The sequence below is a fragment of the Bos grunniens genome, chromosome 23 (assembly GCF_055505025.1).
Source record: "Bos grunniens cultivar Pamir isolate PY7600 chromosome 23, Bosgru_T2T1.0, whole genome shotgun sequence".
Classification (NCBI taxonomy): Eukaryota; Metazoa; Chordata; class Mammalia; order Artiodactyla; family Bovidae; genus Bos; species Bos grunniens.
The window spans coordinates 51996519-52020190 of record NC_141187.1 but is presented as its reverse complement, the minus strand read 5'-3'; the positions used below and the strand labels follow the sequence as shown (position 1 = coordinate 52020190).

The following is a 23672-nucleotide window of genomic DNA, read 5'->3' as shown; positions in this document are numbered from 1 at the left end:
CTCGGGGCGGGGGGTTCCTCCCTCCATCCCGGTGGGGAGGCAAGGCCAGGCGTCCCCGGGCACCGACACAGCTAGCACACGCCCCGCAGTGGGAAGCCCCCACCAGCTTCTGCAGAGCGTGTCACCACAGCACGAGCTCTGTGTTTCCAGCCCGAAAACCCCCCAAACTTCACAAGTCATCTTAATAGTTAAGACGGTTAGCGGTCAATACTGAACTATCCACATGAAGCAGTCTTACATTTCCCTTGTCAATGCCGCGCGTGTTTCCCCATATTCCAGGCTAAAGCCACCTGCTCCACTTGGAGAGAAAGCCAATCAGTTGGTGCACACAACCTTTAGACTAGTTTTACAACTAAGCTTTATTATTTAAAAAAAAAATAAACAGCCCTCCAATCTTTCCCTCCTGCTTTGGCAGAAGTGGGAGAGAGATGCACGTCTGCTCCCTCTGAGTGACGTGTGTCCATGTGGAGCACACGTGGGCACCGGCCCTCAGTCCGCGGGCAGCTGACGGCTGGGTCCAAGGGGCAAAGCACCAGGGTCTCCGCATCAACGGGCTTCGGGAAGAGCCACGCCTCTGCACTGGCCTCCGTGGAGGAGGCACCACCACCTGTGACACCGTCTGCTGGACTCCGGGGGACACACCGAGAGCGGGGCACCGCTGGCCGCACAAGTCACATCACTAAAGACGCAGATTCATCACAGGCTTCTTTACAGGGTTGCTGTCCCCCTGTGTCTGCTCAGGGACCGCAGCAGCAGCGGCAGCAGCGTCACCTGGGAAGTCGCCAGAAATGCGCCTTCTCGGGGCCAGGCCAGACCCCACGGCAGGTTTTGGAGGAAGCGCAGCGAGGCGGTTTAACAAGCCATCCAGGTGACCGTGAGGCTTCCCCAGGGCGGCCATGTCCCTGCCCATTCGAATTCGGTGAATGAGCTTCCCAGGCCGGGGCTCAAACAATCCACCCCCGGGCGCAGGGGGCGGGCAGAGGGTCCAGGGAACACACCCGGCAGGGCTGGCCGGTGCAGCCCACTCCAGCTCAGAAGACTGGAGGGGCAGCTAAGGCGGCTTCTGGAGGCCAGCCTAGAAAACCAACACTCACGTGTACCTGGCTTCTAGCAGCAAACGTATTCGTAACAACATACACCTTCCACGGCGCACCCTGTGTCTAACCTGGGACACGCAGCCCGAAGTGCTGCTGTGAGTCACAGCGTTAGAAGCAGAGGAGTGTCGACTCTTTGCCCCCATGGTTTCGACTCAGAGGCTGCTCCGTCTTCTCTCCTCTTTGCCCTCCTGTGAGTCACAGCCCCGGATGCGCCAGCGTGTGTGGAATCTGTACCCCCCGCCCCGCTTTCTACCTTCTGAGGCTGCTCCTGCTATTTTCCCATCTCTCCTCATGGCCCACAGGGTAACCGATCCTCAGGGTACCAGCTGCATCGCCCCGCCCAGCTGGCCCTGCGGGCCGAGGAGAGGCTGACAGCCCCTGTGATCATCGCAGCCCAGTGCCATGGCAGCTCCCCGCACCTCCGCCTGGCACACGCTTGGCAGGGGAAGGGCACGCCCTGTCCCAGGTGCTGCTGGGGGAGGGGGAGGGTGGGGGTGCCCACTCTACCCTCAGTCTCCACCCAGACGTCCCACTGGGAGCTGATCTGAGGTCAAGTGATGCCCAAGGCACATTCTGCTTGTAGGAGCCAGCCAGGAGGCATCAGAGCACAAAAGCATTCGGAAAGGGGGTGGGGGCTGGGGGCTGCCAACACTGCTGTGCGCTCAGGCCTGCGAACCACAACTGGACCCGGCCCTGGGCAGCCACCACCCAATCTGGCTGCTACCTAAAGAGATGTCCAGGGCAGCCTCTGTCAATTAGCAAGGCGGGAACAGAAGACTGACCGGCCGAGCAGACAGGACCGGGGGCGGGATCCAGGACAAGGTGGCGACCTGGCGCCCTAACCCCCTCAACAGGCGCCAGGGCAGACAGCATCTCTGAGTCAGCAAGAAAACCGCCCCAGACAGCCCCACAAGCTCCTCGAGATAAAGATCCCCTGCCTCGGGTCTATTGGGCACCCCCAAGCCTAGAGTCCCCCCTGGAGGCACATTCCATATACCAGGCAGGTGGGACCGGGATCTTTTGTCTGACCTCCACGTCTGATGAGAATAAAGTACACTCAGATGGGCTACGATCTCTGGAAGGATTTCAGGAGTCTAAGGAAGCCCTGGAGATCACTTAGCTTCCAAGACTTGCCCCATTCCCAGTAAGATAAGGCTGGGTTTCCCTGGTGGCTCAGGGATAAAGACTTCGCCTGCCAGTGCAGCAGACACGGGTTCGATCCCTGGCCTGGGAAGTCCCCATGTGCCATGGCCCATGAGCCAGGAACCCATGAGCCATAATTACTGAGCTGGGGCGCTAGAGTCGGGAACCACAGTGCTGAGCCACGAGCCACAAATACTGAAGCCCCACGGGTCCTGGAGCCTGCGGTGTGCAAAAAGAGAGACCATTGCTCACCCCAGCTAGAGAGAGTCTGCATGCAGCAGTTAAGACCCAGCACAGCCAGAAATAAATACAAAAATAGACAAAATTATAAGAAAAAAAAAAAGCTACAGCAATTAGTCATTTCGCTCAGCAAAGGCGTGTTCAAAAAGTCTAAACTGTGCAAAACCAGGACTCAGGGGCGTGGGTTTCGTCCCTTGAGGTCATCTGCTGTCACCTGCCTCTTCTCACGCCGCCCACACCAATCACCAGTCAGTCACCAATGCCCAAGGGCGCTCCGTGCCCAGCGCGCCAGCACCCGCCCCCACCCCGTCCGCTCTGCAGACAGCCTGCTTCACGGGGACCTGCGGGGGTCCACACGCCACCCTTCTGCTGTGGGTGCCCGCGGGGAGAGCTGGAAAACGCCGCTTCCGGACTGCTTACTGCTAAGCTTTCCCACGTGGCTGGGGTTCAGCTGGTGATCTGCCCCTCAAAATAACCTTCCGCGCGTAACCTGAAGCTGACTTCCCGGGTGACTGAATTAGGAAGAGAGTGAAGTGGGGGCATATGGGAGCACGCCCTCAGCTGCCCGCGAATTCTGAGTGCTGGTTTCATGACCCATCTCCCTGGGGAGGCGGGGACGGGGCCCGCACATCACCATCCCCCACCCCCGAACTCACACGGGGTCTCCACGCGTTAACCCTTCAGACCCACGCCCTGCGTCAACAAAGGCGGGAACAGCCCTCTAATTTAGCGCTTCGTCACTCCATCAGCGAGTCTGCCAAGGCCGTGCATGTGTACAAGTCGCGGCCCGTTTTACAGTCTGACACTTGCTTTCTTTGCTGTTGTTCCGGGACCAGGGATGGTCCTCAGTTAGGGGGAGACCCAGAATGTGATCTCAATCTTAGCTGCCCGTGTTTTTTTTTTTTTTTTTAAGGCAGTAGTTACAGAAGATCTGGTGAACTGTTTACCTACCTATACATTTCAAGGATAAGCTGAAAGAAAGAAAACTGATATTACTTTCTGAGGAATAATCTAATTGCTTGACTTGCCAGAGGGGAGGAATATTCACGGAGGAAACTAATGAAATTTCTAAAGAAGATGGAGAATAAATGGGACAGGAGGAAAAGAACCTTATTTTCAGCAGTAATGAATACTCTGATAAAGAGAAATGCAAACGAGAACATAAAGACGGACGGAAACAGATTACTTATCCAATTCTGAGGTAAAGAGGGGCTCCCTACGGATAAAAACTCAAGGAGGGAAAACTACCCAAGGAAAAGATGATGGATTTTATAAGTGGATCTGTTACTCCTGAGTTATTATTCATATTACTTATTTAAAATCTCCTCACATCAAAAATAACATAAGCAATATTATAAAGACTTAAATTTTAGGATACATTGGAAGGGGATAGGAGTCTGTCAGCCCCTGGAAAGGCCACTTTGGCACAGGGGTGATCATCTGGAGGCAAAGGAGGATCAGCAGATGCAGAAAGCAGCCTCCTCAGAGCCCCTCCACCCACTGAAAAGCAGAAACTCCGGAGGACCACAGAGGGCCATAAACCCCACCTCCGGGGAAGCCCGAGGCTGTGAAGACACAGCCGGTGCTGAGATGTGTCTGTAAACAACCTCAGGGACAGATTAGGAGTCTGGGACTGACAACTGGACACACTGCTATTTGTAAAGCAATCGACAGGGGCCTGCTGCACACCACAGGGGCGCTACTCGACGTTCTGAACAACCTCAACGGGAGAAGAATTTGAAAAGACCAGGTGTACGTGTGAAGGGAACTGAATCGCTTTGCGGTACACTAACACAACATTCTAAGTGAACTATGCTCCAATATAAAATAAAAACGTCGAAAAACCTCACGGAAACAACCCTCACCTTCCATTGCTGCTAAGTCACTTCAGTCGTGTCCAACTCTGTGCGACTTCATAGACGGCAGCCCACTATGCTCCTCTGTCCCTGGGATTCTCCAGGCAAGAACACTGGAGTGGGTTGCTATTTCCTTCTCCAGTGCATGCAAGAGAAAAGTGAAAGTGAAGTAGCTCAGTCGTGTCTGACTCTTAGCGACCCCATGGACTGCAGCCCAGCAAGGCTCCTCCGTCCATGGGATTTTCCAGCCAAGAGTACTGGAGTGGGGTGCCATCGCCTTCCATTAGTTCCCCCCATATATTTACTTCCCAAGTCTGCTGCCCCGAAAAGCCCGGACCCTTCTCCCCCTTTTCTGCAGGCCTGTTGTCCTTTGTTACGATGCTCCGTGAGCCCAGGCTCTGCCCTTCCTTCTGAGCGCTCCGTGTGCCCGGGTGCACTTGGCAGTGAACCCTGGTTCCCTCTTGTTCAGCCGCCTTCCCTCAGTCTAGCTGCCAGGGCCCCAGCCACAGAACCTAGGAGTGTGGAAGAAAGAGATTTCCTCCTACAATAGCCAAAGGGCTACTATCCTTTGGAGAAGGGAATGGCAATTCACTCCAACATGCTTGCCTGGAGAATTCCAAGGACAGGGAGCCTGGCGGGCTAAAAGTCCATGGGGTCACAAAGAGTCGGACACGACTGAGCAACTAACACTTACTATCCGTAGTCAGTATTTCCGTAACAATATCGACTGATACTCTATGTTTCTGGTCAAGCATCCAGAAAATTAACAAAACATGAAACAAATGGTTAAAGGACACCTGGGAAACACTCCATTCCTCTAATGAAAATCAAAGCTCGGTACTTTATTAACTAAAAAACCTTTGTGTGTGTTTGTGTGCTATGTCAATTCAGTCGTGTCCGACTCTTTGTGACCCCATGGACTGTAGCCCACCAGGCTCCTCTGTCCATGGGATTCCAGGCAAGAATCCTGGAGTGGGTTGCCATTTCCTTCTCCAGGGCATCTTCCCGACCCAGAGATGCAGGAGAAGAAACAGACCTTGGGAAAAAGTTCCCAGAAAAGGAATTGCTGGGATAAAGAGTGGTCACGATTTCAAGTCACTGTGATGCGTGCTGCCAGACAGCCTTCCAGAAACTCGGTGCTTCACTTACATGCCCGGCAGACTGGATCCTCTGTTTCTTCTCCTGCATCTTTGGGAAACGTAAAAAAAACTTAAAAAAAATATTAATGAAAGTATTGAGCTTTGATTTTAATTGGGCTTCCTTGGTAGCTCAGTGGTAAAGAATCTGCCTGCCAATGCAGGAGACATGGATTCCATCTCTGGGTCGCTGTCAGATGTCCCGGTACAATGATCCTCAGTGTCTGTCACTTGTGAGAAACCGGACCCTGCCTGACGTCCAGCAAGACTAAACAGCATGGGCATGTTTGCGTCTGAAAGCAAGTGATCCAGAAAGATGCTCCTGACACAACGCTGAGAGGAAACCTCAGCATGAACGCCACGAATGCAGGAGGTGTCGGGGGAGAGCGAGCCGTCACTCGGTCATCTCTGACTCTTTGCGGCCCCATGGACTGTAGCCTTATTTTCGATTTTATACTTTTCTTGACTTCTCCAAAGTTTCTACAATTAATCTATAAACCTTATAACGAGAGAACAAATATAGGTAATGTTAGCTCCCACCCATGGAGGTGGAAGTGATGGTGGTGAGGGTGAGACAAAAATCATTAAAAATAAAAAACAACCAAAACCTTTTCACCTTTTCAGGAATATGCATTTTAACACAATCTAAACACTCAGGCTGGTCAGGAAAGTGAGTGGAAACAGAGGAACCTGGAAGATCACTGTGACGTTAAACGTTGTTCTTTAGTTGCTCGGTCGTGTCCGACTCTTTTGGGACCCCATGGACCGTAGCCCACTATGCTCTTCTGTCCACGGGATTTCCCAGGCAAGAATACTGGAGTGGGTTGCCATTTCCTTCTCCAGGGGATCTTCCCGACCCAGGGATCGAACCCACGTCTCCTGCACTGGAAGGCAGATTCTTTACCACTGAGCCACCAGTAGAGGTGATATTAATTAATGCTCACCGACTAAAACCAAAAACATTTTTTAGGGAACTAAATGAAAAATTTCCCCCAAGTTTCATCTTCAGAGCTGGAGATCCCCATTAGAAACCACGAGGGCTTTAGCAGGCACGACACCCATGTGCTCTAGAACTGAGGAGTCAGTGGACATGAAAGGAAGCGTTTCTGCTCAGACTACAAAGGGGACAACAGTGCTGAAAGTTTCAAAAGCTCAGATAAAACAGCATTCCTGACTGAGGTGCAGGGATTAGAGAGATGCAAGGTCAGCATCCTTCTGCAGCCTTTGTCCCCCTGAAGCGGCATTTCACTGGTCGCTTGTGAACCACCATTTCATACTCTGAGGATTCGCCCGGCTCTGCGTTTCTCAACCGGAGACAACAGAAGTGGCAAACAGACACACACACTCACACTCACACACACACTCACACTCACCCTCCACCCTGGAAGGCTGGCCATGTAAGCTGGATCCATAAAGCACATTAGCTAAAATCAGCTGTTCAACGGTCTGTGTTTTTCAGTGGTTCTTTCTTCTCCTTTTTTTTAAACCTAGCTGTATTTGGATTTTTCCCTAAAAGATTCTATCACAATTCAAGAAATACTGCATGTTTTGAAAACCCCAAACTATTCTCTGCTTTTCGCCTCTAAGCTCATTCTGCAATTTTAGGAGATTGGCTACTGTCAACAGTAGCCAACAGAGCTGCCAATTAGGGCTGGCACTCTCAGAAGCTTCCTTAAATGACATAACGAACAACCTTGCCAGCTACTCCAGGAGGTTTTTCATTTTTTTTCTTCTTAGTTTTGCTTCTCTGTTTTTCATTCATTGCTGCTCACGTGGTTCCCCCCTTAACTTGGTGCCCCAAACTCAAACACGGCACACTAAGGGAAACATTTGAACCAAAAATCTATTTACTGCGAGCCTGCTGGTGCTGCAGGGAAGAGACCAGCAAGCCTGAGTTCCCCGCTCGTGTGTGTGTGTGTGTGTGTGTGTGTGTGTGTGTTGGGGGGCACGTGTGTGTGTGTGTGTGTGTTGGGGGGCGTGTGTGTGTGTGTGTGTTGGGGGGCACGTGTGTGTGTGTGTGTGTGTGTTGGGGGGCACGTGTGTGTGTGTGTGTGTTGGGGGGCACGTGTGTGTGTGTGTGTTGGGGGGCACGTGTGTGTGTGTGTGTGTGTGTGTGTGTGTTGGGGGGCACGTGTGTGTGTGTGTGTGTGTGTTGGGGGGCACGTGTGTGTGTGTGTGTGTGTGTTGGGGGGCATGTGTGTGTGTGTGTGTGTGTGTTGGGGGGCACGTGTGTGTGTGTGTGTGTTGGGGGGCATGTGTGTGTGTGTGTGTGTGTGTTGGGGGGCACGTGTGTGTGTGTGTGTGTGTGTGTGTTGGGGGGCACGTGTGTGTGTGTGTGTGTGTGTGTGTGTTGGGGGGCACGTGTGTGTGTGTGTGTGTGTGTTGGGGGGCACGTGTGTGTGTGTGTGTGTGTGTGTGTTGGGGGGCACGTGTGTGTGTGTGTGTGTGTGTGTGTGTTGGGGGGCACGTGTGTGTGTGTGTGTTGGGGGGCACGTGTGTGTGTGTGTGTTGGGGGGCACGTGTGTGTGTGTGTGTTGGGGGGCACGTGTGTGTGTGTGTGTGTGTGTGTGTGTTGGGGGGCACGTGTGTGTGTGTGTGTTGGGGGGCACATGTGTGTGTGTGTGTGTGTTGGGGGGCACGTGTGTGTGTGTGTGTGTGTGTTGGGGGGCACGTGTGTGTGTGTGTGTGTGTGTGTGTGTTGGGGGGCACGTGTGTGTGTGTGTGTGTTGGGGGGCACGTGTGTGTGTGTGTGTGTGTGTTGGGGGGCACGTGTGTGTGTGTGTGTGTTGGGGGGCACGTGTGTGTGTGTGTGTGTGTTGGGGGGCACGTGTGTGTGTGTGTGTGTGTGTGTGTGTTGGGGGGCACGTGTGTGTGTGTGTGTGTGTGTGTGTGTGTTGGGGGGCACGTGTGTGTGTGTGTGTGTTGGGGGGCACGTGTGTGTGTGTGTGTTGGGGGGCACGTGTGTGTGTGTGTGTTGGGGGGCACGTGTGTGTGTGTGTGTGTGTGTTGGGGGGCACGTGTATGTGTGTGTGTGTGTGTTGGGGGGCACGTGTGTGTGTGTGTGTGTGTTGGGGGGCACGTGTGTGTGTGTGTGTGTGTGTTGGGGGGCACATGTGTGTGTGTGTGTGTGTGTGTGTTGGGGGGCACGTGTGTGTGTGTGTGTGTTGGGGGGCACGTGTGTGTGTGTGTGTTGGGGGGCACGTGTGTGTGTGTGTGTGTGTGTGTGTTGGGGGGCACGTGTGTGTGTGTGTGTGTTGGGGGGCACGTGTGTGTGTGTGTGTGTTGGGGGGCACATGTGTGTGTGTGTGTGTGTGTGTGTGTTGGGGGGCACATGTGTGTGTGTGTGTGTGTGTGTGTGTGTGTTGGGGGGCACGTGTGTGTGTGTGTGTGTGTGTTGGGGGGCACGTGTGTGTGTGTGTGTGTGTGTTGGGGGGCACATCTGTGTGTGTGTGTGTGTGTGTGCTGGGGGGCACGGTTCCAAAACCACAGCATTGAAGCTGGTGCGCCTCCCGCCTCGTGCGGCCCACTGTGGACCAGTGCGGTCACCTTAGCGTCATCGTAGCCCTCTGCTCAGTGGCCCGTCCTGCTCTTTGTTTCTTCCACTGTTGACTCTAAAGCCTGCTGCCCTTTGCCTTCAAATGTTGCCATTAGGGGCTTTCCTGGTTCTGACTGAATTTGACCATTTTTTAAAGCTCTGGAAAAATAAAACCTCTTATTCATAGTACAGAGAACTATATTCAGTATCTTGTAATAAACTATAATGGAAAAGAATTTTGAAAAGAATACACTGATATAATGTACATAGAAAGTATGTATGTGTTTCATCTCCTTGGACAGCAAGGAGATCAAACCAGTCAATCCTGAGAGAAATCAACCCTGAATACTCATTGGAAGGACGGATGATGAAACTGAAACTCCAATACTTTGGCCACCTGATGTGAAGAGTTGACTCACTGGAAAAGACACTGATGCTGGGGAAGATTGAGGGCAGGAGGAGAAGGGGACGACAGAGGATGAGATGGCTGGATGGCATCACTGACCCAATGGACATGAGTTTGAGTAAACTCCGGGAGTTGGTGATGGACAGGGAGGCCTGGCGTACGGCAGTCCATGGGGTCGCAAAGAGTTGGACACAACTGAGAGCCTGAATTGAGCTGAGTATTTCCAATTTCTTTAAAAGAAAATAAAAGAACTTAAAAAGGAAACAGAAAATTATCTACCTAAACAGGCCCTGAGTAGCGGATGTAGGATCATCCCTGGGCAGTAACACTCAATTTTCCTTTACTTTTTCTGAAAGGAAGCAAGGGGATGTACAGTCTAAGCAGAGGTTATGTTAGTGAATGTTCTGATTAATCTGCCATCACGCCCTTGACGGCACTGGGGGATGCTGAATCTACATTCCGCAGGCAGCTGAGATGACAGATGAGCAATGACCTTCTATCAGCCAAAACCTCAGAGAGTCTCTCCAAACGCGGCAGTGCATATTTTATTACTTCCAAGAAATGAAATTGAGAGTACACACTATATATTCAAAAGAGCTACTGCAAAACCAGGAAAACAGGGAGGAAAAAAAGCCACCACTGAGAGTACTAAACCCACCGAGGTACTTGCGGCCTAAGTGAAATCAACACACCGGCTTCTAACACATAACTGATGCTAGTAACTGAAAGACTCCTAGATACTAAAAAGTTGTCTCATGTGTTACTAAAAGAGATCTCAGTATAATACAGTGCAGGAGCGAAAGTGAAAGGAAAGAAAGAAAGTGAAAGTCGCTCAGTCATGTTCGACTCTTTTCAACCTCATAGACAGTCCATGGAATTCTCCAGGCCAGAATACTGGAGTGAGTAGCCTTTGCCTTCTCCAGCGGATCTTCCCAACCCAGGGATCGAACCCAGGTCTCCCGCATTGCAGGCAGATTCTTTACCAGCTGAGCCACCAGGGAAGCCCAAGAATACTGGAGTGGGTAGCCTATCCCTTCTCCAGTGGATCTTCCCGACCCAGGAATTGAACTGGGATCTCCTGCATTGCAGGCAGTTTCTTTACCAACTGAGCTATTAGGGAAGCGCCAGCAGGAGCAAAACTGGACTCTATCATTTAAAACAGCCTCCCTAGTTCTGGAAAGGAGCCAAATGCGGGGACGTCTGGACAGGAGGGTCAGAGAAGCCATGGAATGAGAAGAATGTGATGACCCCGGCGACTAACCCTGGAAGAACTCAGAGGCAGAAGGAAGAGAACTTTTCACCTGTGAAGGTGCGTGCCCAGCGGGCTGTGCCCTGACCCCTCTCTGCCTGTGAGGAGCCTCCGGGCCGAGCCGCCCTCACCTCTGTGCCCACGGCTGCCCCTGCCCAGCCAGGGCCCGGCCTCGCCCCGGCTCCACCTGCTCCCCACACCCGTCCTCCCACATCCACGCACACCCGATCTTTTCTCAGTGCCTACTCAAAGCATAAAACTCGTTTCAGCCACAGGCTTTAACAGGGACCATCATCTGTGTGTTGGAGAACGGCAGCCTTTCTGTGCTGCTGGCGGTTTTCCTTTGAACGGGCACATATTACCTTTGTAAGCACACAGTTAATTACAAGGAGTAAAAAATTAGAAAGACACAATGAATACTCTTCTGTACATTTAACAAAGACAACTGAGCCACTCTCCTCTTCCTCATGCCCCAGTCTGTACTCCTATGGCAACCTGTACTCAGGGTAAACAGCCAGACCACTCATCAGAACGTATCACACTTGCCTGCTGTTTACAGATCTTTCCTTCCCCGGCTCAGGGGTTGGCAGACCACAGCCCACAGACCCAGCACGGCCCTGCCACCTGTTCTGCACGTAGTCTGCTGGGCGTCCAGCCGCATGCCTTGGTCCACGCCTGATTCTGCTTGTGCACAAGTGTGTGCACAGAGCTGTGTGGTGGCAACACAGACCACACGGCCTGCCAAGCAGAGAACGTCTGATATTCAGCCCTGCACAGGGACAGTCTGCAGACCCCGGGACTGGACGGACAGTTCCTGGAAGAAAGGGACTGCGTCTTCAGTCTCCAAGCTGATGTCCTCGGAGGGGCAGGATGGCAGCTGGAGCCGCCACCCAGAAGCGGATGTGTCTGCCTGTGTCCACCCCTCCTCCTCTCTGCAATTATTCCTTCCAAGAAGATTCAAACAATGAACACACAGCTTACGACGTCCGTGTAGGCAATATGGTTTTTAAGTGTCTGCCACATTTTTCATTATCAGTCATTTTCCCCAAGGGAAAGAGAATTCTAATTTATTATAAAAACCCATAGAATATTGGGCATGAGAAGTTTACTTAAAACAACGAACATTTTTTTCTTAATAGAACAAATCTGTTACGTAAATTAAGCATCGTCTCAACGTTCGTTGAATACCTGCCAAGGTCTATGTGTCCTGTTGGCTGCTTTGACTAAGCATCTCATTCAGGTATTGGAACAGCTGTACAACTCAGGCTTTATGACCAGTGAGCCCACTTTACAGATGAGGAAACTGAGGATGAGGGGAAGCAACAAGACCAAAGTCAGACGGTTTCTCACAAGGTTATAAATCTGCGTCTGATTGAAACTCATGCTCTTTCCCCAACCATCACTCGAAGAGACAGCCCTCCTCCATGCAAACACAAACAATTCTCTGGTTTATACTACATTGTTAGAGGTTACAGCATCTGTCTTGCCAGGTATTCAGAAGACTTCAGATACATGGAAGGAAAGCATAACCATGGAAGCAGAACAAGCTTTGTTGTTACTTTATTGTTTTGATGAGTAAACAAAGATAGCTGGTAATGTCCGTGCAAATAGCAAGGATGTACTCAAGGGCAGTAATTAAAAATAATATCCCAGTGTCTTATTTTTCATAAAATTTTAGGACCAAAATGCTGGGAAAAGTCAAGGTCAACATCCTGATTTTGAAAACGAGAAACCTGAAACCCAGAGAGGTGAAGTGACTTATTCAAGTCACCTGTGGCTGGGCCAGGGCTCCTGGACTGCAGTCATCCCAGCTCAGGCTGCCGTGGAAGGTCGCACTTCCTGACAGGTGACCCCGAGGCAAACTGTCCGGGTCCGTCACTGCTGAGCAAGACAGCGACACGTGGTCCAACTCCTGACCTCAAGGTCACCTGTCTGCATCACCTTTACTGTGGTCCAAAGGATTTTCAAAAGTTGACTCAACGTTCTAATCGGGACCAACTCTGGGGCTTCTTGTCAAACGGTCACTTTTTAAATAATAAATGAATCAGAACAGAGGAGAAGCTAAACCAGTTCTCTCCGTTTCAACATCAGTCTAACCATCTTGAAAGAACGTGAACGATATGAGGTGAAGTGGCGTCTTCAGATGAGGATGCTGTTTGCTTCGTCTGACTCAAATCAGAAACCGGGGTGACTGTGGATCTAAACGATGGCCTTTTCTAAAAGCACGGCCAACACCAACTCGCTAAACAAGCGACACAGAAGCCTCAGCTGCTGGACTCTCAGAAGTTCTAGGGCAACATGCTTTGGGGAAGTTTACTAATCTGGCCTTTTGCTTTGCTGCACTTGGGCTGGGCCATAGTTTACCAGGGTCTCCGAGGAAGAGCACTATCAGATAAACGAGAGCCTGGAGGAGCCCAGGAGTTCGGAGACCGTCTTGGCGGCAGGCTGGGCAGGGAGCAGCTGGCACCTGGGTGAGGGTGCAGGTTCCCCGAGTTTCGGTTCTAGTCATGTGACCCGGGAGCGTTACCTCACCTCTCGGGGGCCTGGGTTGCAACATCTATGCTATAAAGGTCATAAAACTTGTAATATGGGTTTGTTATGAGTCAAAACTAATATAAAGCATGTGCCTGTGTAGTCACTGGGACAAGTGATTACCGCTCATTAATTCAGTCTGCCATTTCAGCAGCTCCTTTAAGGCTTATGTCTACCGGGAACACTTGCAGGAGAGCTAGTAAAGCTACTTTCAGAAAGGGTTTGGATACTGAGAGTCTGGGTCATTCACGGAGCCTTACCCTAACTGATCCCAGCGGAGGGGTGGTACCAGAAGAGACGGGGCAAGGCGGGCAGAGACGATGCCCCCAGGGCACAGCCGTGTCCGCCGCTGGGCAGGGTCTGCAGGGCAGCAGGCACTGGTCCCCACGGGGTCTGCACCCCTCACGCCCTTCCCCTGAGCTCAGACGCGATGCCCTTCACTTCAGCAGCCGCAGACAGGACAGCGATCCGGCCTCATGAACCAGACACCCCACAAACAGGAATAAACACAGCGCCCCTCTGACCCCGAGGAGGAGATGGAGGCGCTTCTCAAAGGCTAACAGCACTGTTACACCCAAAAGGGTGCTTACATTCTCCCCCTTGAGCCAGCTATTAATATCTCCAAAACGCTGAGCCGAACTGGCAACGTGACAGCGGAGGTGACGGCGGTTTGTCTCCTGCCGCCCAGGGCTCAGCGGGACCCAGACGTGCAGATACAGAGGCAGGAGGGGCCCTGCCGTCCACATCCTGCGGGGCTGGGGGACCCCCGGGGGGAACGGCCCCCGCTGCCCTGAAGCCCCCACCCGCAGCGGGAGACGCGGCTGTCCCTGGGGGGCGTCGTCTCCGGCACTGGCTGTACAGACAGGACACGCGGCTGGAAGACACCCCTTCCTCGGGATCAGTGAGGGATCAAGTTAACAGACGATTCTCCACGATCTTCCTTGAGTAAAACGCAAAAGCATCCTTAAGTCAACCGCAGAACAAGCTCCCCGAGGAATACCACCCACTGCTGAGAACCGGAGGGACAGACCCCCCCACCGGACCCGGGGTGGCCTGGCCAGGTGTGTGAGGGAGATGGACAGCCAGCCAGAGCTGTGAGGCGGGGGCAGACACCCCTCAGGCCTGAGTGGCTGCAAGTGGCCAGGCTGGGCCTCAGGTGGCCTCCTTTGCAGGCCCCCAAGTCTGCATGGGTGCACTCACCTCCTCCCCCACCAGGCTGGCCAGAATCACACGGGCTTTATTTACTACTGAGGACAGGCCTGGGAACAGTGGACTCCTGAGAGGAGTCTTCTGCTGGGAATGCATTTGAAATTGCAGCACTTGGGAACCTTGGGAAACCTGGGCTCTTTCTTGTAATGGTATTAACTGCATCAGGGTTGGGGCTTGGAGGGCATGGCCTTGCTAAGTAAGCCAGGGCACCTGAATTCCATCCTAGCCTTGCTGCTGCTGCTGCTAAGTCGCTTCAGTCGTGTCCAACTCTGTGAGACCCCATAGACAGCAGCCCACCAGGCTCCTCCATCCAAGGGATTTTCCAGGCAAGAGTACTGGAGTGGGGTGCCATATCCTAGCCTTGGGCATGCTCTAAAAGCATGCAATTCACAGATGATCAAAAAAAAAAAAAAAAAAAACCTTCCATCACCCACTGATTCAAGAGAGCAGATTTTACAAAGTTTGCCACAGGGCCACCAAGGCGAGGCTCTGGGCATGCCATGCCCTCTGTCTAAGGCACAAAGGAAGCAGAAGAGAAGTGTTCAGTTCAGTTCAGTCGCTCAGTCATGTCCATGCGACCCTATGGACCATATGGACCCTATGGACCATAGCACGCCAGGCCTCCCTGTCCATCACCAGCTCCTGGAACTTACTCAAACTCATGTCCATTGAGTCGATGATGCCATCCAACCATCTCATCCTCTGTCGTCCCCTTCTCCTCCTGCTTTCAGTCTTTCCCAGCATCAGGGCCTTTTCCAATGACTCAGTTCTTCGCATCAGATGACCAACGTATTGGAATTTCAGCTTCAGCATCAGTTCTTCCAATGAATATTCAGGACTGATCTCCTTTAGGATGGACTGGTTGGATCTCCTTTGCAGTCCAAGGGACTCTCAAGAGTCTTCTCCAACACCACAGTTCAAAAGCATCAATTCTTCTGCACTCAGCTTTCTTTATAGTCCAACTCTCACATCCACACATGACTACTAGAAAAACCATAGCTTTGATTAGATAGACCTTTGTCAGCAAAGTAATGTCTCTTCTTTGGGATATGCTGTCCAGGTTGGTCATAGCTTTTCTTCCAAGGAGCAATGTCTTTTAATTTCATGGCTGCCGTCACCATCTGCAGTGATTCTGGAGCCCAAGGAAATAAAGTCTGTCACTGTTTCCACTGTTTCCCCATCCATTTGCCATGAACTGATGGGAAGAGAATGGCCCATAAATGGAACCTGCTGGACTGTGCTCCCCTGCAGGCCTGTGTCTTTAAGATGTACTCACTTCTAGCAGCAGCGGAGGCATTTTCTGACGGTGCTTGAGAGGGCACCCACAGGTGATGCAGAGAAGCTGGAGTCTGCCTGTAGGACTTCTCAGAGCCTTTACCAGACTGCACACCACAGATCCTGTGACTGCACCTCCCAAACCTGAGGCCTTGGAAACCCTCCACCCTACACTTCATAAAGGACATTTTCCAAGCTGCACAATAAGAGATGTTGCCGTGTGCATTCTGTTTGCCTTATGACCTAATACACAATCACAATGCAAATTTTAACATGGCAGTTCTGGAATTTTGAGCCTGGGGTAAAACACTTCCATCACCCCTGCGCCTACATGAGGGAGGGGCCTGCTGCTCACATGTGTCAAAGGACAGCCAAAGGAAGCAGAGGAATGTTTTCTACATTTGATCAGAGAACATGAGAACAAGAACATGGTTCTGTGTCTCCGTAAAGACTATAAAGGCTAATTGGTGACGGATGAACAAACACCCATTACTCTTAGAAGAGACGCAGAAGGTCACCCAGGCAGAACGCAATCACCACGCACAGGTCAGCCTCCTCGAAAGGGCAGGAACCTGCACTGGACGTCACTGCCTCTTGCAGGAGGACACTGGGTCAGCCAAGTCCAGTGGCACCTATGGATTCCTAAGGAGTAGGTCCATCAACAGCAGAAGTGAACACAGGGGCACAGACAGGTATTTTATGTCTCTGTGCAAACCCAGGCGGCTCAGACGGCAAAGAATCTGCCTGCAATGCAGGAGACCCGGGTTCGATCCCTGGGTCGGGAAAATCCCCTGGAGAAGGGAATGGCAACCCACCCCAGTATTTTGCCAGGGAAACCCCATGGATGGAGGGGCCTGGCAGGCTACAATCCGTGGGGTTGCAGAGAGCCGGACACGACTCTGCAAACTAACACTCTCACTTTGCGCAAAGCACAACAGCCCCAAAGCAGGAGCAACCAAGGGTCCATAAACCACGAATGGACATGTGAAATGTGGTCCACACACACAGTGGAATATTATTCAGCCCTGAAAAGGAAGGAGAGTCTGCCACAGGCGACACCAAGGACGACCCTTGGGGACACTACACTCGATGAAATAAGCCAGTCACAAAAGGACAAACACCGTGTGACTCCACTTAGACGAGGCTGTTAGAGTCAGATCCATGGAGAAAGAGAGTAGAAGGGTGGGTGCTGGGATGCGGGGAGTGGGAATGGGGAATGAGTGTTTAATGGGGACAGAGTCTCAGTTTAGGAAGACGAACACCTTCTAGAGATGATGGTGATGATGCTTGTACAATATCGTGAATGTACTTAATGCCAGTGAACTATGTGCCTAAAAATGGTTAACACGGTCACGTGTTACTTAATATATATTTTATCAGAATTTTTAAAAGTGAAATAAAACTGTGTTCTAGTTCTAACAAAGATGAACCTGAGATGACTGGCCAGCGTTCTGCTCGGCTCACACACCGAGGCTACCCCTCCAAGAGCAGGCAGTGCGGGGCAGCCCCTTCCTGCCTGCAGAGTCTCAGTCTCGTGGGTGAGAGTCTCAGGACAAGCGTCCCCACAGCCCAGGCCGCTCTGCACCGAACCTCCTATCCACAGGAGACGAGGAAGCCCCTCGTGAAGGCCCTGTCCGTCCCCCGGGCTGCACTCAAGCCAGGCTCCCAGCCCTTAGCTTCTGTGCTCATGCACACAGGAACCTCCATCTGTGTGCCTACCCTCGGGCAGTGCCCTGGTCCAGGCCTCTGCGTGTTCAGAGGGTGGCACAGTTTCAGGGTTTGATGGTGACGTGCCAGTCACAACTGCATGCCAGAGCCCAGGAAATAACAGGGCACAGCGCTGTCCCTGTGGTCAAGCCTCAGGCTGGAAACGGGCTGTGAATAAGAAATGAGATTCCTGTGAACTCCAGGTGCAGTCAGAGCCCCAAGGCCCTACGAGGCAGGACTTCCCCTCTGACCTCTTCCAAGCCTTGGCCGGCAGGGGGTCAGGAGGTGTGGGCCAGACACTGGGCTAGAGGTGAGGGTGGGGGGCAGGGGCAGCCCCCGGAGGACCTGGAGCCCCACGGTGCAGAGGGAAAACCCACCACAACCAACTTTTCAATGCAGTTCAAACGTCAGCTGAAATCAAACTTCAAGCTGCTCTAGTTAGAAACACCCTGATCCAGGCTGGCAGCCTTTCAGAGGGAGGGGACCAAACCCCCAGGCCTGCTATTCAGGGGACAGGGGAGGTGAGAAAGGGGAAGGTTGAGAGGGGGGTGGGCACACCCCAGCCTTTCTAGAGACACAGCGACCGGTGGGCATGGGGGTGCAGGCTACATACAGATCAGCCACCGAGGAGCAGGGTGAAGGACACCGATGGGCCCCAAGGAGAAGGATGAACCCTGTGTTGTGTGCCCCTTGCTGTGACACCTCTGAGCTGAGTTGCCCAGACGTTTTCTTAAGCTAAGAAGCAGGCTCCCCACGTGTGGCTGTGGCTCAGTTGGCTGCCACGGGTCACAAAAGCTCATTTGCCAGGGCCGATCTTAATTTTGTCCCAAGACCTTCCAGATGTCTGGTTCTAAAGGTGCCCAGCGGACAGCTGAGATCCTCCGGGGTCTGTATGAGATCCTCCAGGGTCTGTAGGATGCCTGAGAGCAGCGATCCTCCCAGCCCCGACAGGTCCTTGAGAAAAGGACTCAGACGACACACAGGTCTCCGAGCTCACGCCCTGCGGACGGGGAGCTGCACGCGTCCCCACAGAGCCAGCGCACTGAGCGGAAAGGTGGTGAAGATCCGGAGACCACGCCTCGCCCCCTGCTCAGCACGGCGCCTGCGCACTGAGCGGCGCCTCTGCCAAACCACGTCTGGGTCTCACAACCACGCATGCGTGCGGCGAAGCCCACACTGTGAACAAGCCACGCGTAAAATCATGTTTCACAAGGTCTTTCAAATCATGGGGCTGATTTTACAAAACCTGGAGGAACCGAGCCCCCGGCTGCCGCACACACTGCCGTTCAGAGCACTGCCTTCCTGAGCGCAGGAGAGACGCTTTCCTCTCGGGCGCAGAAAAGTCACCACCTTCAGGATAAACTCAGCCTCTGCAGAGCACGGGGCCCCCCGTCCCTAAACTGGGGTCTCAGGACAAGCGTATCCCTGGTGCCTTCACCTGCTTCAACAGGAGTCCAGTTCACCAGGGAAGATGCGTGTGCACCGGCACAAACACGCTTCCCGAAGGCCCAGGGACTTGAAAACGGGACAACCCCAGGGAAAGCGCCACGGCTTCCGAACTTGGCAGGAGCCGTGTCTGCCTGCACTTCGCGGCTTCCTTTAGGGTCTGCAGTCGGAGGGGAGAGGTCGGGAGGACCGACCCCCTCCCCACACCCCAGCCCTGCTGGTAAACCCTCTTCTAACCCTTTCCTCACCCTGAAGGGAACAAGCTGGACCCTGCGAGCACGTCCATGGGAAGAGACTTCCCTGGTCCGGCCCTACACACGGGCCACCGCTCTGCCTTCAGCTGTGGCTGGTGGACGGTGGATGCCCCCTCCGTTTTTTATGGTCTCCTGTTGCAAACTTAATACCAGAGCTGTCTGCCTGGACCAGGCTCACCCAGGTCTCCGTAAGCCAGGAGGGATGGGGGTCCCCAGGACAGTTCTCACGTGGCTGGAGAGCCTGCAGCCCAGAGTCCCCGGAGTGGGGTGGAAGACCGCAGCACACATGGTACCCGCCCCGTGGTCAAGGGAGCAGCGGGTCCCCGTGGGGTTCCTCTGGCCACCTCAGCACCATCCCCGGCCCACTCATCGCCCGAGGGGTGCAGGGCAGCTGTGGGCCAGGATGCTCACCCGGGAAGCTCTAGGTAGATCCCTGCGTCCCAGAGCCCACAGGGTCTCCCCCACGGGCACCCCCTCACTCCTGCTTCCGACCCCCAGAAAGAAAAGAGAGAGGGAGGCTGACCCAGATGACAAGCAAGGCAAGACCTCCCACCGGCTGCTCTGATTCTGTCAATCAGCTTGGAAGCCTCAGAACTGAAAGGTAAGGAGGATCAGGAAGGGCGTACGAAGTTCTGAACTTCACGTTCACGGAGCCTGCACGTAATGGCCGGAGACAGGGGACCCCAAGCGCGGCGCACGAGCGATGGAAGACGGGTTAGAGGCAGTGGGAGCAAGAGCGGCCATCGACATGACGGGGACTTAGACGAGGCTCACGGGAGACGCCAGGCGAGCAGCGGACACAGGGCCGCAGGTCAGTGCTGCGCTGCCCAAGGCGGACACGCCTGCTCGGGGTGGGGTGACGGAGCTGCGCACGTAGGGCGCGCTGCGGCTTAATTCAGGTTCAGAGGGAGCTTCCCTGGGGGCTCAGACGGTAAAAAGCCTGCCTGCAGTGCAGGAAACCCAGGTTCGATCCCCGGGCGGGGAAGATCCGTCACCCCAGCGCGAGGATAAGAATGTGCTCTCGTCTCCCCGAGAGCTCCCTGTTGTGGGCTGAGCTGTGTCCCCAACACGAGCTGGTGGCTCAGAACACGACCGGACGTGGAGAAGGGGCTTCACAGAGACGGTCAAGATCAAGTGACATCAGCAGGGTGGTTCCCCATTCCGGGGGGCTGGTGTCCTTAGAAAAGGGGACAGGTGGACACAGAGACACAGGGGGCAGAGGGCGGGGTGAAGACACGCAGGGAAAGCTGCTGTCGGGAGGGTCACCGTGCCAACACAAGGATGGAATCTGTCCCCTCAAAATCCACCTGCGGAAGCTCTGCCCGCCAGCACTTCAGATGTGGCGGAATCTGGACATGAGGCTTTCAAGAGGTGACAGTGTTAGTCTCTGAGTCGTGTCTGACTCTTTGCGACCCCATGGACCCTCTGTCCGTGGGACTCTTCCAGCCAAGAATACTGGAGCGGGTTGCCATTTCCTTCTCCAGGGGATCTTCCTGACTCAGGGGTCAAACCCACGTCTCCTGCATTGGCAGGCAGATTCTTCACCGTCTGAGCCATCAAGAGGTGATTAAAGCCGTCAAGAGGAGGTCATCGGGGGTGTCCCACAGTGTCCTTACTGAGGAGGAAATCAGGACACAGATGCTCAGAGGAGAGACCTGTGAGGACGCAGGGAGGAGGCGGCCCCTACCAGTCAGGGAGAGAGGCCTCGGGAGAAACCACCCTGCACGGCCTTTGACCCTGAGTCCAGCCTCGAGCCTGTGAGGGACTCGGTCCTGCTGCCTCAGCCCCAGCCTCTGGGGCTCTGATACGAGCACCCCAGCAGTGTCAGCCTCCTACACAGCATCAGGACGAACCTCTGCTGAGGAAGGCGGGGAAGAGAGGCATAAAAGCCTGTGGACCCCAGAGACGCCCTAAGTTCTTCTGCCCGTCTCAAAACTCAGTGTGACCCCTGGTTTTCTGCCCTTGGCAGCAAGTGGACAGCATCTCTACGGACACGCAAGGGCTCAGACCTTCACAGCTCTGGGTCTTCTCTCTCCCAGGATGAAACAAGAGCTTCTCTCTCCCAGGATGAAACAAGAGCTTCCTCCCACTTCCTGCAGCCCCCCCAGGTGCCCCGCCCCGCACACCCCCACCTTCAGGCTCCCCCACCCACGCAGTTCCCATTCTCCTCTCCCGGCCCTCCCCGTCCTCGGGGCATGACTCACAGGCTCTCAGCATGGCGCTGAGCAAACGGAGCTGCCCAGCAAACACCGGACAGTCACACCCTCTGCACTTTGCCCCCGGGGTCCCCTCCCTGTGTGAATGGGAACCTGAGGGGGTTCATCTGCTGCCTCTGCCCTACCGGCTCAACCAGGTCACCAAGGAGGGGCGGCTGCAGACCATGGCCTCGCGCTGGCAAGGAAAATGCCTCTTGGAGACTGAAAACCTACTCTAGGTATCAGCCATGCCTGCAAAGTCGCTTCAATCATGTCCAACTCTTTGCGACCCCATGGACTGTAGCCTGCCAGGCTCCTCTGTCCATGGGATTCTCCAGGCAAGAATACTGGAGTGGGTTGCCACGCCCTCCTCCAGGGTATCTTCCCCACCCGGGGATCAAACCCACCTCTCTAGTGTCTCCTGCATTGGCAGCTGGTTCTTTCCCACCAGCCCCACCTGAGAGGCCCTCAGTATCATAAACGGTCTTTAAACCCTGGTCACCCCACCCTCCCGCCTGCTCAGGTCACGTCAGCGTCCCCTAAATTGCTACTGGACTGAGACCCATAACCAAGCCTCAAGGATTTCTTTCTTCACTGGCCTTCCTGTAATCACTTCTCGGAGACTCGGGTCAAAACTCCAGTCAACGGAAGATTAGAGTTACAAATGGGGGGAAATAAGATGGCATGTGAGAGATTCATTAAGGAGAGAAACCACTGCTCATGCCTAAACAACAATTCAATCCAGACCTGTTATCCACAGACACACAAAACCCAAAAAAACTCAAAACAGCCTCATAACCTTGATAATATCCATTTTTGAAAAGCGGCTTCTTCTGGGACTTTCCAGAGAAAGCATTAAAAGTAAAACTTCTATCACGATGAAATAATATGAAACCCTACCCTGGAGCCTAGGAGTCGTGACAGTTCGCCCACCACGCGACAGCTCCAGAAGCTTCCGGACGCGCCGCTGTCTCTCTGTACTCTGTCTCCAGGTGACCGCGGACCGGGGCATCTTTGTTTCCTACTGGAAAGTTACGTACGTCTACGAGTGCGTAGACGCGCTCCAGCCCCAGAATGCTGCGCAAGGCCTCCACGCCCGCAGCGCCGGATAGTTCTTCCTATCAGGACGCTGAGCACAGACCCTCAGAAGGACAGCGAGCGGGACAAATGGACTGCATGGTGAGCGTCAAAGGAGGGAAAGATTTCACCGGCTGGCGAAGCCCGGGCTCCGAGCCTCCCCGAAGTGGGCAGTGGGCTCCAGTCAGTGGAGGGGCCCCACGCCAGCAGCTCTGGAGACCCTCCAAGGCTGACTCTCAGAGGCACACGTGTAGTGGGCGACGTCACACCTGGACCGCGGCAGGTTCACTGCCTGTGCTGGGGGTGGGGGGGGAGGTCACCCTGATCGCGGCTCTGACGCCGTGAACGATTCTCATGCTCGGGACAGGGGGCCGGGGAGGGGGGCGGTCACCCCGATTTGCGGCTCTGACGCTGGACAGTGCTCCTGCTCGGGGCGGGGTTGGCGGGGTTAACCCTGATTGCGGCTCTGACGCCGGGAACGGTGCTCGTGCCCGGTTCCGGCCTCGAGCGCTCGCTCACAGTGGGGCAGCTCTCGTTTCCTGCCGCTGAAAACTCTATCAAACCACCTCAATGGGAATTACGGAAAAGACTGATCTGAATTAGGGCCATTTTGGAAATAAATACCTGTTACTTGCAAATAAATGTTTCCTTTACAAGTACTTAACCACTATTGTAAGCAGAGGTTTAAAGGGCCTGTTTAATCAGGGGCGGACTTGTTGGCAACACCTTTTACAGGTAAGCTGGGCCGGCTGGTGCTTCACAACGTGCTCCCAGGGCAGCTGCCGCAGACCGAGCCTCGCTCAGGGCTCTCAGAGCCGCACGAGCCCTCCACAGGGCTGAGGGCCATTCCCGGCCTCTCTGCAGCTGGGACCCGCGTTCTGGGGAGCCACCTTCTCAGCTGGGCTGCTCCCGGGCATCTGCTGGTGGGCGTCTACACCACACGGTGGACGTCTACACTAGCCTGGACCTGAACCCGCGACGTCGGGGCCGGATCACCCTTTGCTGAACCACACAGAGCAGCCCCCCAGGAGTCACTGGCACTCTGTCCTCCGATGTGACACCCACATGTCCCCTGGGAAGAACACACCACGTGGAGATACCCGAGGACCTGTACAACAGCGGATGCCGGGGTCTGCAGGCATTCCCCAGAGCTCCCCAGGTGCGCCCCCGACCCTAGATCCAGAAAGACCAACTCTCTCCACACGGACCTTTCATTGGAAGAAAAGACTCTGATGAACAGGTCTGGAAAACACTGGCTTAAAGACAGGATGGGGCCCGGGGCCCAGGATGGGGCCCAGCGTGATAAGCCGCTGGT

General features: G+C 54.0%; 1 protein-coding gene across 7 annotated transcripts in view; it reads right to left on the bottom strand.

Moving 5' to 3' along the window:
- SLC22A23 (solute carrier family 22 member 23) overlaps positions 1-23672 on the bottom strand; it is a 129418-nt gene that overhangs the window by 91460 nt on the left and 14286 nt on the right. For 4 of the 7 annotated variants that reach the window (XM_086370433.1, XM_086370434.1, XM_086370435.1 and 1 more), the window contains exon 1: positions 2901-22264. The exons of the other annotated variants lie outside the window; for them this stretch is intronic. The gene's annotated coding sequence lies outside the window, so the exon portion shown is untranslated. Of the gene's footprint in view, positions 1-2900; positions 22265-23672 lie in introns of those variants that run through there. 7 annotated transcript variants of the gene reach the window in all.